Genomic DNA, 13,508 nt, shown 5'->3' with positions numbered 1-13,508 from the left:
ATCAGATCACATAAGGGGAATTAATTCGTTTATTTTTAATGTCACACCTATAATAATCCTTAAATTACCATAAGCTCTGATTCTAATGAACATGAAACTGTTCCCTCCTCCAGCTGTTTCCATTTTTATGACTTCTTGCAAATGAGACCTGGTCCTTTCATGTTAACTTTGAGGGAAATGATCATTCCTTTTTTCTTTAGGAAAAGTAATCTGAGGTATTTGTTTAGGATAGGTTTGGGTCTTAACCAAGCCAATAGATCACATTTTCCCTCAGGCTTATTTCAATGTGAAATTGAGCAGTGTATGTTCCATCAAATCCTGTTGAATATCCACTTTGTACCTGTCGTCTGTGACATCTCCATGGCCGTACCGTCCTGTCGGATAGCTTATCAGACTGATGTTGACTGTTGGATCTCATGGCAACAGCAGTCGATGGGCTGTCTGACATTTTGGTATCTTTCATCAGATCATCCACATCATACTTTGTTCCCATTCAAACATCAACCAGCATCATGTTTTAAATCCAGAACTTGAGCACTTGGCAACATTTTGGTGCCTCAATGGAGCAGCAGAAAGAGAGATGGAGTTGCATGGAAGATTTTTGATATTATCTTCCATGACTCAAATTCAACAAATAATTTAAAAGGTTTGTTATGCAAGAAGATAGCTTCCTTATTGAAATATCCAAAGTCAAATTGGCAGTTTTGGAAGAGCTTTTGCTTTTTTTTTTTTAAGTGTGCATGTTTTCACCAAGGAATTCTTTAAAAATATATTATTTGTATTAAGTCTTAAATATAGATGAGATCTTCTGGTTCACTAAAGAAACTATCCAAAGCACTATCATGAATCTCTGGAACAGCAAGAGAGTTGAACAGAACTGAGATGTCTGATCACTGAGGGCCAAAGAAAAATAATAATAACAGGAATTCAACCCTTGTCTATAAAAGTGAAGGTTTGAATTTTAGTTGTTATTTTCTAGGTGAGCCATTGTTTAATATACATTCAAATTATGGTCAATGTTAATAAGTCCATTCTTCAGAGTGACTTGAGTTTTCTGGTTTTTTCTTTACTCTAAAGCATTTTATTTCTTTCAAATCTCTTTCATCTGAATTTTGGTTAAACTTTCAAAAGACAAGAAATCATGTCCTTTACATTTCAGACCTACCTGGACACTATTAGATGATTCAATTTAATCATCCGAATGAATCAATTTTGAATGCAATAGCTTACTCTCTTCATAAGCTTCAGTAAATGATCAGACGTCCCAGCTGTAAATCACTATATCTCCCTTGCTGGTTCCAATCAGAAGCTATAAGGCTTTCTGTCCACTCAAGTAGACAATTGAAAGTAATCCCTGGAACTTCTTTCTTAGCAAGCAGTGGAGGATATCTATATATACCACAATTGATGAACAGTGCCTCACTTAGTGGGAAGAGAGGTTTACAAATGGATGGCTCTCTGTACAAATTAAAGTAAGAACTTGACAGTCTTTATGGGAATTTGTGGCTCATTCACATGTCTGCTCCATTCTTGTTTTCATGCATCAGTCTCCAAATTCCTGTTCATACTCTCTTTAAGTGTCTAAATCATGTCATGTTTCAACAACAGTTAAGACACTACATCAGAAAAATATCCTCCCAGAGAATACCATCCCGTGTTCCAATGCAGTGAAAGTCATTTGTAGAAAAACATTGTTAATCAGCATACATTTATTAAAACCACTTTGTCAGGCACTATACTAAGCCCTTAAAATATAAAAACAGATCCTACCTTTAGGGAACTCACATAATAGGGGAGACACCATATAAATAAATGGTTACAGATAAAAAGAATGCCAAATAGATGAATAGTATAGCCTTGGCCAGGGAAGGGGAGAAGTGTGATTTTGTAAGAAAGATTTCCTGGGGAATTCAGTTTTCTTGTCGGGACTTTTGTAGGAATTCAGCTTTTTTAGGGACATAACAAAAACATATGAAGACACTGATTAGTGTTGCGATAAATTTCTTCATCCAGTACTTTTGTTGGCTCCCAGTGAGAGTTGAATTTACCTTAATTTTGATTTCCACTGGCTTAGTCCAAAGGATACCAAATGTAAGTCCATTTATTTACATCCATACCTGAAACTTTGAAAGATAATTAAGAGAATCGCAACCTTTGTAGGCTTTTGAACTCAGCACATAAAATGGGGTGATTTTTTTTTTTTTAGGCACATCCCTGGAGGATGTGAATTGGGCAAGAGGCTGTGTAATGCATATGAGAGGTGATAGGGCCAGAAGAAAAGTGAGTGTTGAATCTTGAAAAATCCATTGGAGTTAATGGATGAGAATGGAGTGTACTGGGAGAAAAGGAGAGGAGAGGTAGAATGGGCCAATTTATTTCTCATAAAAGAGAGATAAGAAAAAGGTTTTGCAGTGGAGTGAAAGGGGGGGAGATGAGGGGAGCGAGTGAATCTTCACTCATCAGAAGTGGCTCAGAAGGGCAGCTAGGTTGCACAGTGGATAGAGTACTGACCCCAAAGTCCAGAGGACCTGTGTTCAGCCTCAGACACTTAGTAATTGCCTAGCTGTGGCCAAGTCACTTAAACTTATTGCCTTAATTTTTTAAAGTGGCTCAAAGGAAATAATATACACACTCAATTGAGTATAGAAATCTATCTTACACTAGAGGAAAGGAATAGCAGAAAGATGACTGGGAGGTGGGGTTGGAGATAGAAGAAAGGGAAGATCATGGGTGAGAGTAGTCAGATACAACACACTTGGACAGGATGAAAGGAGAGTGAATAGAATAAATGGGAGTGGGCAGGAATAGGATGGAGAGAAATGCAGCTAACAATAGCATCTGTAGGAGAGAGAATTGAAGGCTTGATCTGATGGACTTAAGATAAAGAATGCTATCTATCCCAAAGACAAAAATCCATCAAAAACACCTCTTAGGAACCCAAATTTTGTTGTGGCTTATATGTATAGGGTATAGACTTAATAGGGCTGCTAGGTATGACAGTGGATAGAGTGCCAGGCTTTGAGTTCAAATCCAGCCTCAGATGCTTACTGTGTTACCCTGAACAAGTCACTTAACCCTATCTGCCTCAGTTTTTTTTATCCATAAACTGAGCCTGAGAAGGAAATGGCAAACCACTGCAATATATTTGCCAAGAAAATCCAAATGAGGTCACAATGAGTTGGACATGACTGAACAACAGCATAGACTTAATATCTTCCTGTGCTCCCCAGAAGTAGATCCAGTTCTTGTTCCTAGCCTCCTTTTAGGAAAGTTCTACTGAGAATTTCCAATGGTAAGTATTCCCCACTGAGCTCTCTGGAAGCAATTAAAGAGAAACCTTTGTGAGAATCCTGCTCTACCACTGCCCTCCACCAAAAAAAAAAAAATCAGTTAAGGTAGCCAGTTTACAGTTTGGTGCACATTGGATCTAAACAAATAACTTGCACATATTTGCATATTCTCACAATGTTCCCAAGAAGGATTATAGAAAAGCCTTTCCTGAGTAACTGCTTACTCATCTCTTTAGAAATACTTTGTGCTTTATGGCAGTTATGTGCCAACCATTTTCTCATTCCTTTTGACCCAGTAGCCTTGGATAGTTTGTTTTGTGGTTGTTGACACATGATGAGTCAAAATTTTTTAAATTGCTCCCACCCTCCACCCAGACATAATGATTCCTTCAGAACTGTTGGATTAGAGGAATAAAGAAGATGCTATCCTTAGCCTCAACTCAGAGAAAATAAAGTCAGTAGGAATGGGAAGCAGCCAGATATGAAAATAGGAATAATAGGGGGGCTCATCAAGAGCCACAGGCTATCTACCACTTTTGAAATGCTAGATATCTGTTCCTCATACTTTTAAATAAACTTTTTAAAAATCATGAAGTTGCTTGATTCTGTGGTTATTGTGCAAGTGAGCAGCAGTGCTGTTGCATCTCCTAGGTTTAAGAAGCTTCAAATCAGAGTTAGGAAAGATGGCTTTAGTGGTAATAGGACTGCTTTGATTGGGTTAAGGGTGGAGAACCAGAAGGGGAACAACTTAATATACTATAGGGTGTACAAGGAAATTCCCTTGATAAATAAGCAGGCCAGGTGTCCCACTCAGCTACTTCCTGAGCAACCCATTTGTTAAAAACATTTTCCAAGTGAGTCAAAGGACAGAAAGACGTGTGTGTGTGTGGCTTGCCAGTGTCTATGACAATCTCAAATTAGTGTTGATGTTGGAAATAAAGTATTCCCAGTTATAAGTGGATGAATCATAATTAGTGTTCTCCTCCTCTCCCAAATCAAATTTTCTTTTATTCCCTTAGCAGAAGGTAAGACTACTTTTCATTGGTTTCATCCCCTAAGAAAGGTATCTAATGCTCAATGAACTGAATTGAGCTTTGAAGATTTAATGTTCGAAGTAGGTGGTGAATTCACTGGTCAGAGTGATGACTGGTACTAGGAGGTGTTCAAGAAGCTAAGAAGACTATGAATGGCTGTTACGAACTTTGGGGTTACAGGCTGGCTCACTGAAAAAGTCTACACTGGGCAACCTTATCTGCCCTCCCCTTTCAATGTGGCAGGGCAAAGATTAATTTCACCTTCAGCCTTTGGAACCAGTGGAAGAAGTTTTCTCTTTCCTTGCCTAAAGCTGCTTTTGACCTAGCTGGACACCATTGCTTAACACTGAGGGGGACCACTGTGGCCTGTCCCAGATGGGTGGGTCTTTCCCTGGAGTTTCAGGAATGACTGGTTCTGACTGTTGTCAGCTTTATTTGGCTCCCCTACCCCTTTGGAAACAAGCAGCTCAGGTTTGCAGCTTTTGGCTGAGCTCCTGGAGCCCAGCCCACTTATCCCAGGGAGAATTGTGTTTTTAACAAGACTGTCTCCTGTTATTTAAAACAAACAAAAAGGACCTCCCTGGAATTTTCTGAAGGGCCTTTCACCTCTCTTTTAGCCAAATTTTGCTGCCTTTTGACTATTCATCTGACATCATTATTAGGATCTCTTTTATTAGCAACCAAGTTTACCTCTCCTTAAACTTTTGATCCAACTCTATTTTTATTCACTACTCAAGCCACCTTGGCTCTATTTTCCCTTGGTGCTGACTAACTGACTTAGAGATAAGGTCATCTGAGGCTCTGCTTGTCAGACAGATGCCAAGATTTTGTGCTTTCCTTATTTAGAATCTCAAAGTTAGGAAAACCCTGTTAGGATCTATGCCATTCCTATATATACAGGGTATCCAAAAAATCTTAATGCTACTAAATCTTCATAAAAGAGCAGACACACAGATTCTCAGTACTGAATTTGCAATAATTTTGTTGTTCCCCTTCTCTTTCCCCCCCACCATATGCAAACATATCTATTATTTTATCCTTTCGATAACCTAGTAAAATATTAAAGGAAGATTCATTAAAAAAAAATAAATCATTCTTATTGGTAAGACTAAGTTCACACCCAGAACTTCTCTAAAGACAACTACAAAATGCCCATTCTAGAAATAGAAGAGATTGGGTTATCCTAATTCCAATGAAAACACTAAATTAATTTATAGATCAATCTACTAATCAAAGGGGTTACTTCATAGAACTAGACATACTAAAGAATCTCAAGGGAGATGATGAAAAAATGTTGAAGAGGCATGGCAGCAGAATACAAACTACCATAAACAGTATATTCATCAAAACTATTTGATTTAAAAAAAAAACTATTTGGTTTAAGAAAATTTGATTTAATGTAATAATAGACCAGAAGGAACTGAACACCTTAACCTAGTCTTCCAATAACCCATGGATGCTGACCACTGGTAGTTGACAAAAAAATACTGGGAAAACTGGAAAGCAATGTCACATCATAAAGCAAACAGAGGAGAATAGAAAATCAATGTAGTTATAACCATCTCTAAAAAGGAAAGTAATAACTACAAGCAAAGACCCAAAATTTTCCACAAGGACTAACTACATGAATACCTAGAAGAAATGAAGCAAGAAGTTAAAGAAATTTATAAAAGAAAAAATAAGAGCAAATCACTTCAAAGAGAAAACAGAAAATCTTAACAAAAGAAATCCCTGGGGGTGGCTAGGTGGTGTAGTGGATAGAGTACTAGCCTTGGGAGTCAGGAGTACCTGGGTTCAAATCTGGCCTCAGACACTTAATAATAATTACCTAGCTGTGTGGCCTTGAGCAAGCCACAACCCCATTTGCCTTGCAAAAACCTAAAAAAAAAAAAAATCTCTGAAAACTGGACAAAACATCTATGATTCCATGAGACAAGAAATATTAAAACAAAATCAAAGACTGAAATTGGAAGAAAATGTGATCTTACCTGTTTACAACAGGAACTGACTTGGAAAATAGGGGAAGGCTTGAGAAGGATTAGAAGATTCTAAGGAATTACTTTTGCCTCAGAAGTGTGTAATGGCTGCATAAATGATACATGAATATAATGGAAAATAACTGTCATAAGAAATGGTAAGACATTTCAGAGAATCCTAGATAAACTGATGCAGAGTAAAGTGAGCAAAACCAGAACAATTTCTATAAGGATAGTAAAATAGTAAAGGAAAACAGCTTTTCAAAGACAAGAATTCTCATCAGCTTTGTCTACAGAGGACTTATAATAAACCATGTTACCATCTCAGAGAGGTGATTTTAAATAATGTACAAAAAAGAAGCACGCATTTTTGGACATGGCCTGTGTGAGTTTGTGTTGTTTATTGCTTATAAGGAATTTTTTCTTTCAGTTTTAATTTGTAGGAGGTGGGAAGTGGAGTGGGAGATAAGATCAGCAAAAGTGGGCCACCGAAACTTTTAGTTCCCAGAAGAGAACTGAGGGAAATTCAGAAGGAAGCACATTCAAGCAGGATGGTTTTAAAAATAATATATGGAATTTCATTTTATATATATATATATTTTTTTAAATAACAGTTTTAAATTGAGATGCATGGTTTCATATAGAATCCTCATTTTGCATTTTTTCTATGTATAAGGAAATGGGTTTTTTTTCATTTTTATTTGAGTTTTACAATTTTCCCCCATCTTACTCCCCTCCCCCATCCCCACCCCCCACGGAAAGCAATCTGTCAGTCTTTACTTTGTTTCCATTGTTGTTCATTGATCCAAATTGAGTGTGATGAGAGAGAAATCATATCCTTAAGGAAGAGACAAGAAGTCTTTTTTTTTTTAGGTTTTTGCAAGGCAATGGGATTAAGTGGCTTGCCCAAGGCCACACAGCTAGGTAATTATTAAGTGTCTGAGACCGGATTTGAACCCAGGTACTCCTGACTCCTGGGCCTGTGCTTTATCCACTGCACCACCTAGCCGCCCCGAGACAAGAAGTCTTAAGAGGAAACAAGATCACACAAAAATATCTTTTTTTTTCTAAATTAAAGGGAATATAGTCCTTGAACTTTGTTCAAACCCCACTGCTCTTTATCTGATTACAGATGGCACTCTCCTTTGCAAACAGCCCAAAATTGTTCCCGATTGTTGCACTGATGGAATGAGCAAGGTTGATCATCACCTCCATGTTGCTGTTAGGGTGTACAGTGTTTTTCTGGTTCTGCTCATCTCACTCAGCATCAGCTCATGCAAATCCCTCCAGGCTTCCCTGAAATCCCATCCTTCCTGGTTTCTAACAGAACAATAGTATTCCATGACTACTACAGTTTGCTAAGCCATTCCCCAATTGAAGGACATTTACTTGATTTCCAATTCTTTGCCACCACAAACAGGGCTGCTAAAAATATTTTTGTACAAGTAATGTTTTTACTCCTTTTCATCATCTCTTCAGCGTATAGACCCAGTAGTAGTATTGCTAGGTCAAAAGGTATGCACATTTTTGTTGCCCTTTGGGCATAGTTCCAAATAGCTCTCCAGAAGGGTTGGATGAGTTCACACCTCCACCAACAGTGTAATATTGTCCCAGATTTCCCACAACCCTTCCAACAATGATCATTATCCTTCCTGGTCATATTGGCCAGTCTGAGAGGTGTGAGGTGGTACCTCAGAGAAGCTTTAATCTGCATTTCTCTAATAATTAATGATTTTAGAGCATTTTTTCATATGGCTATGGATTGCTTTGATCTCATCTGTAAATTGCCTTTGCATATCCTTTGACCATTTGTCAATTGGGGAATGGCTTTTTGTTTTAAAAATATGACTTAGTTCTCTGTATATTTTAGAAATGAGTCCTTTGTCAGAATCTTTAGTTGTAAAGATTGTTTCCCAATTTACTACATTTCTTTTGATCTTGGTTACAGTGGTTTTATCTGTGCAAAAGCTTTTTAATTTAATGTAATCGAAATCATCTAGTTCGTTTTTGGTGATGTTCTCCAACTCTTCCTTAGTCATAAACTGCTCCCCTTTCCATAGATCTGACAGGTAAACTAGTCCTTGATCTTCTAATTTGCTTATAGTATTGTTTTTTATGTCTATGTCCTGTAACCATTTGGATCTTATCTTGGTAAAGGGTGTGAGGTGTTGGTCTAATCTAAGTTTCTTCCATACTAACTTCTAAACAAAAAACTATTTTAAGGAAAAATATTTGCAGTATATATATCTCTAAAATGTATGATATCTAAGAGATAACAGGGAATTACTATAAATATATAAAAACAAAAACTATTCCCTAATAAGTCAGATTTCAAAATAAGAAACAAGCTATTGAACATAAGTAGGAATGTCTAAATTACTAATAAGAGAAATTAAAATTTACTTATAAAAGAAATTACTAGTAAGAGAAATTTAAAAATCAAAACAAGTCTGAGGTTTCACCTCACACATGAAATTGGCAAAAATGAAAAAAAATGTCTGAAGGGTTAAGGATAGATAATGTTGTTAAAGCTGAGAATTGGTTCAAAAAACCATTCAACTCTAAGAACCCCTTGTCCTAGCAGTACCACAACTAGACTCATAGCCTAAGGAAGTAAAATCCAAAGACAAATTCATCTTATGCAGCAGCCTTCTTCAGAGTAGGAAAAACACTCCTGAGTCTAAAAAAGATTTGCATGAACTGATGCTAAGTGAAGTGAGCAAAACCAAAAGAACACAGTACATAGCAGCAACTACTATGATGATCAGCTATGATGGTCTTGCTTATCTCAGCAATACAATAATAAAAGACAATTTTAAAGGACTTGTTTTGTTTTTTTTGCAAGGCAAATGGGGTTTAGTGGCTTGCCTGAGGCCACACAGCTGGGTAATTATTAAGTGTCTGAGGCCAGATTTGAACCCAGGTACTCCTGACTCCAAGGCTGGTGCTTTATCCACTATACCACCTAGCCACCCCTCTAAAGGACTTGTGATGGAAAATACCATCTACATCCAGAGAAGGAACTATGGGATTTGAATACAGATCAAAGCATAGTATTTTCAATTTTTAAAACTTGTTTTATGTTTTATGGATTTCCCCCTCGTGTTTTTTTTCTGTTTCTTCTTTCACAACATGATTGCTATGGAAATATGTTTACATATATATTTCACTTATAATCTATATTAGATAGGCCTTTATCAGGGGGGAGGGAGGACAGAAGGGGAAAGAGATAAAAAAGTGTGAAACTCAAAACGTATTGAAGTCAGGGGTACTCTCTTGGTCAAGTAACCAGTCTTGATCATTCTTGTCCTCTCTTTAGCCTTTGCCAGAATAATCCAGGGAAAAAATGATTGTTGAAAATTATCTATGCATGTAGTTGGAAAAATAAATTAATACATTTTTTAAAAAAGAAAAAAAATTCATTGGAAACAAAATAGATAGCCAGAAATTGAGGGAATAATTGAACAAATTGTGGTCTAGGAATCTAATGGAATATTATTGCGCTGTTAAAAGAAAGATGAATTTAGAAAAAGTAATAAATAAGCTCTGCTTGAATTGCTGTGGCCATATGCAGAAGCCAAACAACTTACACAAGAGTCCACAACAATCTAAAACTAAATCAAAGGAAGACCTCCAGTGTTTTGAATATATTTTTGATGGATGGGATTCTTAATTTTTTCTATTCATCATTAGACCTTTTGGTCTAATGAAATCTAAGGGTCCCTTCTCAGATTAATATTTTAAAATGCAAAAAAATAAAATACAAAGAAAATTTTTTTTTGCTAGGCAATGGGGTTAAGTGGCTTGCCCAAGGCCACACAGGTAGGTTATTATTAAGTGTCTGAGACAGGATTTGAACCCAGGTACTCCTGACTCCAAGGCAGGTGCTTTATCCACTACACCACCTAGCAGCCCCTGGAATCACCTCTTAATGAGATCTTATTTTAATAGTGATGATATGCAAAAATCGAGCTAGAGGAGACAAATGTATATAGATGTGAATGAAAGGTGATATCAGAGGAAGGGCAATGGAGGTCTTGAAAGGTCTCTATCAGAACATGTGAATTAAGCTGAATCTTGAAGGAAGCCAGGAAAGAAAAGAGGCAGAGGTGGGCCAGAAAGCAGAAAGCATTCCAAGCATGGGGAACAAACCAGTACAAATTCATGGAGTGGAGACCTGGAAATGCAAGAAAAACAGCAAGAAGATGCAGCTGCAACATGTTTAGAGAACAGTCAAATGTAATAAAACTGAAAAGAAAAGGATGGGACAGACTGTGAAGGTTTTTTATGTTAAGCAGAGTATTTTGTATTTGGAGAGTCACAGGTGTTTTTTAGATAATGGGGAAGCTGGACAGGATGACAGAGTCAGAGTCACACTTTAGAAAAATCATTTTGGCAGGGGAGAAGAAGATGGTTTGGAGTGGAGAGAGTTTAGAGGCTATTGTAGTAGTCTAGGTGGGAGGAGATAAGGGTCCTTTCTAAAGGAGAGGAAGTGACTATAAGAGCATAGATAAGAATATATTTACTAGACTTGCTATGTAGGTGGAAATATCAAGAGCTGATGAGGGTGGGTTGATTGCACATGAGGAATCAAAGAAGACACTTGAGTGAACCAGAGTTCCACTTGAGAGTAAGAGCAAAATTAGAAAGGGAGGAGGATTGGGGGAGACAAACTCATTTTTTTTTGACATGTGATTGAGTTAGTGATGAGAAAAAGTCAGTTAATAATGGACTAGAGTTCAGGACTGGGAATCTTTTGCATAGAGATGATGATTAGACTCATGGAAGCTGATGAGATTACTAAGTGAAATAGTGTACAGGGAGGAAAGAGGGCCCAGGGCAGAACTTTGGGAATAGCTTCAGTTAGAGGAAGTGACTTGACTGAAGATCCAGCAAAGGGGATTGATGAGGAACTTAACCATCAGACAAGAAGGAGAACTGGAAGAGAACAATGTTATGAAAACTTAGAAAGGTGAAATTATCCAAGAGGAGGTGATCATTACTGGCAAAGGCTAAAGAGAGGACAAGAATGATCAAGACTGGTTAGCTGATGGGGCAGCTAGGTGGCCCAGTGTCTAGAACACCAGCCCTGGACTCAGGAGTACCTGAGTTCAAATCTGGCCTCAGACACTTAATAATTACCTAGCTGTGTGGCCTTGGGCAAGCCACTTAACCCCATTTGCCTTGGGAAAAAAAAAGACTGGTTACCAGACCAAGAGAGTACCCCTGAATTCAATAAACTACACTGGTTCCCTTTTAGTACTCCAGTGAAATACAAAATCCTCTTAGGCTTTCCAAGGTCTTCATAACCAGACATACACACACACACACACCACATACACCCCACACACACACACACACACACAGACACCTTAGTCTTTTTATACCTCATACCCCATCCACTTCTACCTCAGACTCTTGAAAGTTTAGTGACATTGACTGACTGCCTGCCTATTCCAAGAACAAAATGGTTATTTCTCAGCTCCAGGCATTTTCTCTGTCCCTCATTCCTGGGATGCTATCCCTCTTCCTCTCTGCCTCCTGGCTTCCTACAAATCTCAACTCAAATCCCAGATTCTATAGGAAGCTTTACCTCATCCTTCATAATTCCAATAACTTCCCTCTTAATTATCTCCTGTTTATCCTCTATGTAGTTTGTACATAGTTTAATAGTCTCCACTAAATGACTGTGAGCTCTTTGAGGGCAGGGACTATCTTTTGCCTTTTTCCCCCTCTATCTCCAGTTGCTTATCTGGGTGTCTACAACTTAATAAAATGTTTAATGACTAACTGACTGATTTGGGGGAGAGCAATTTCAGTGGAATGAAGAAGTCAAAAGTCAGGTTTCAAAGCTTTTTGAAGAGTGTGGGGAGGAAGTGAAGGTACTAAGAGCAGATGGGGTTTTTTATTAAGAGAAAGTTAATAGAAATATAAGATTGATAACTAGCAGGTCAAGTTATCAAATCAAAGGAGGGTTGGGTTTTTTTGGTTTGTTTGTCTTTTAGGATTGTGGACACTTTATCATGTTTGTAGATAGCAGAGAAGGAGCCAGTAGATAGGGAGACATTGAAGATAAGAGAGGGTGGGGAGGATATTGGGGGCAATTTGCTTGGAGAAGTCGGGAGGCAATGGGCTAAAGGACAAATGGAGAGAAGTTTTCTTTGGCAAGTAGAAAGGCCACCTGTTTAACTGAAACTAAAGTGAAAGAGGACATGGTAGGCAATGATGTGAAATGAGGAAGAGGTGAGAAAAGGGTACCCTTAGCAAATGGTCTCATTTTTTTCAGTAGCTAAGAGGCTATGGATAGGGGAACAGTTGCAAAAAGTTTAAGATAAAAAGATCTAGAATAACATCCAATCAAATAAGGAAATATAGAGATTGCCTTGTTGCAATAAAGGCTAAGTTGTGATTATAGAATATATTTATAATGGACATAACCCTCTCATTTTATAGATGAGGATCACACAGCAGATTTTGGAGCTGGGATTTGAACCCAGTTCTTCTTTACTTGGCTCCCTTGCTCTATTCACTTAGTTGTTTTACTTGTTTGTTTATTATTTCCCCCTATCCACTTACAACATAACAACTCAAAGATTTCAGGATATGAAGATATCATGGAGTTTAGATCTGCAACAGCAGAGGAAGTAAAGTACTGAGACTGATCATTCATCAAAGTATAAAAGGAATTATCTGCATTTTACAGGGGAGGTGTGAAGAGGTTGGATGACTTGCCCAGGGTAGGGGTGGTTGAATTAGCACTAGAATCCAGGGTTGCTGACCCTTCATCCAGGGTGCCCTTAACATTAGACCTGATTGTAAGCTCAACCCCATCACATACACCTAAAACAAACAAACAAACAAATAAACAAATAAATAGATAGATAGATGAATGAATGAATAGATGGATAAAAAGACTAAAAAAAAAATAAAGGCCTGACCTTTTCTAAGAATTTTCTTATATTCCTTCCATTCACAGCTGGCTGTTCTGGCCAAACCTCTCCAGAATCTGGTTAAGGACAGTCTACACTGCTGCTGAGTAACAGGAGGTTGATACTGAGACCTTAAGCTGCCACTCCCCACCTTGAATGGGAAGGATGGGTTGTTGGCTTTAGCAAGTGGAAGGGTTTGGCAGTAGTGTTTTCCTGCATCTGAAATCCCAGCTGGGTCAACTTAATAATGGCAGCTAACTGGGACTTAAAAGTTAATAC

This window comes from Macrotis lagotis, chromosome 2, assembly GCF_037893015.1.
Source record: "Macrotis lagotis isolate mMagLag1 chromosome 2, bilby.v1.9.chrom.fasta, whole genome shotgun sequence".
In the NCBI taxonomy this organism is placed as follows: Eukaryota; Metazoa; Chordata; class Mammalia; order Peramelemorphia; family Peramelidae; genus Macrotis; species Macrotis lagotis.
Note: the sequence above shows the minus strand (reverse complement) of the source record.